Source organism: Micromesistius poutassou (assembly GCF_964030765.1).
Source record: "Micromesistius poutassou genome assembly, chromosome: 17".
In the NCBI taxonomy this organism is placed as follows: Eukaryota; Metazoa; Chordata; class Actinopteri; order Gadiformes; family Gadidae; genus Micromesistius; species Micromesistius poutassou.
In genome coordinates, this window is record NC_140287.1 from 13,424,283 (window position 1) to 13,426,977 (window position 2,695).

Below are 2,695 nucleotides of genomic sequence, written 5' to 3' on the forward strand. Positions count from 1 at the left end.
GCTTATAGCCAGACTCCTCTCCTTCATCTCTCTCAATCTCCCTTCCTCCCCATTCATGTTGTCTGTTCGCGTCTCTCATCCACCAGACATTATCATCTCACCACGTCCTAATTATAGATAGATATTTGTACGTACATGTTTTGGACCATTTCAGGTGCCTGCTACCATTGTACCAACTACTTGGATGCCTCGCTTTCTGTGAATGATTTTCCAAAGTGTTAATGAGACACACTTTTCGTTTTTTTAGGGCACGCACAGTATTGTGTGTGAGGAGGAGTGATACAATACAGTGTGACCGTGCCGAACGTCAAGCTGTCCCATCTTATTTTTACTGAATGACAAAAAATATGTGATCCCTTAGTTTTGGAACATTCTACTTCACCTGTAATGACTGTAATTTGGGCATTACAGCAGTAGCATATTCTACAGTAAAATAATGTTCACAAATAATCAAAGCATAAACACACACAATTGAACACAGAGTTCTATCCGTCTTCTTCTATATATCCCAGCGCCCAAAGCCAACCCACCACTAACTAATTTGACCATTTCTGTTCGGGTGACTGTTTTTCCACCTCTTCCCTTCCCGTCAATCCCTCCCATTTCTCACAGTCCCCTTCAGACTGATGGCTGCACTGTGGTGGGTGCTGCCAACACCCTAGTGCTGGGTGGCATCCCGACAGACCTACATATGGCGGTGGGTCTGTTGTGGCCGTGCTGGGGAGGACTCTGGTCGTGTTATGTTGGGCGGGTGTTTAAACCACATCCTCAAATACGACACGCGCGCCAGGGTCTATGATTCATCTCGCTGAGAAATACCCCCGGTCTGAACATCGGTGGGGTCCCGTCACGCCCCGTCCACACACAAACACAAACACACACATGCACACCAACACCCAAACGCTCCCCAAAATGGATGGTGTCGGGTGAAGGATACAAACTGTGTTTGAAGTCAAGCGAGATTGTATACGATACCGAACCAATCAGAATCACACTTTTTACATGGATATGTGACACCACAGAATTTTAGCACAGATTTCTATGACTGAATGTGAATATTAAAACCACTGCCTTTTCCCTTTCTCTCTTGCTTCCCATAACGGTTCCCCCCCCCCCCCCCCCCCCCCCCATCTCACATACTGCTCTCCTGAGCCAGCTTCCCTTCTCCTACATGAAGTCATCCATACACTACCTATTTTCAGATACCTGTGCTATGGAGGGGAGCCAAATATCATCCTGTGTGTGTACATGCATCCGCGGAGGTACATGGTGATCTCACCTCACAGAACGCAGCAACGCTCGATCTTTGTGTGTCGGGTGTATGTATTAGTTAGTAGGCGAGCAGAATAAAAAATTAAAAGATGGGGTAAGTACACTAATATTCAGTAGTGATGCACGGATTGAACGGTCATTGATCATGATACACGCCTTAAACACGTGATCGGTGATCGTCTGATTAACTTTGTAGGAGCGGATACTGTGACTCAAAAACGATTGTGTTTTTCAGTCTTTGAGACAGTAATGTTATCCTGCTTTAACTAATTATTCTTGATTAACAGTAAAAGTGAGGCTTCACTGATCCATATAGCTTTATGTAGATCTCGGTTATAGGATGCAATAACCAGTCTGCATCTCATCTTCAGTGTCATTGTCCCCAGTTTACATTTTTAATTCTTACGTAGGTCTGCGCCTAAAGTAGTAGATCTAGACTTGTTATTCACACATGGCCTTGTTAGTTGGAACCACTGAAGTATCTAAAACTTGATACAACAAGGCTGCTCCCCACTAAAGGCTCAGTTATGGTTCCACGTCGACGTAATGCAATGACCACTCAGACGCTTCTGTGAACCTGTTTTGGTTCTGAGTCGGGTTTTAGTGAGTGACGCAAGGTTACAATTTATGGGAGGCGCCGTCAGGCCCTTGCGGTGGACAAAAGGAGGATTCGCAAGGACGTAATGGGTCCGTAAAGCCCCTTGCGTTTGAGTCAACGTGGAACGATAATCAGGCCTTAACTCCCTCTGCTTTACAATGGAACATGAGAGAGAGAGATTTCAATACAATTATGTCTCTAGGGCTGCTGTGGTAAAGGAATGTCCTCACCGCGGTGTTAGAAAAGTGCCACCTTGCAGTTTGCGGTAATACCGGAACCAAACCTTCATGTGTTTAATTTTTACCTGCGCCGATGAGGTAGTTTTCTGTGCAGTTTATTTGTCTGTCTGTACCCAGGGTAAAAGACTGGGTAAAAGGTAAAAGTCTGGCCCAATGTTCATGAACATTTGTGGAAGGGTGCGGCATTGACCAACACAGAACCCATTAAAGGGATGATCTTATGCCACCAAGTGTAAGTGTGATTCCTGTGTTTTAGTGACATTACAAGTGGCCGTGTTTACCTTGATGTATGGATAGATCAGGATACCTAGTGGACTGGAGCAAATGTTGCTTATCTATCCATCCTACATCTAGGTGGACACTCCCACTTGTGATGTCACTAAAACACAATCAGTTGCTAATATTAATACGTGCAGAGTGTTTCACAGGTGATATGGTTACATTTGATTATATGTTGGATTCAGACAGTGTTGGGTGTGTATTATCCATACAGTCTATGGTATTATCCGTTTAAAGCTCCTTTCCTTAGTGTGCAAGTGAGAGTGTGTTGGCCTGACTCATTCCAATAAACAGGAAGTTACTGGTT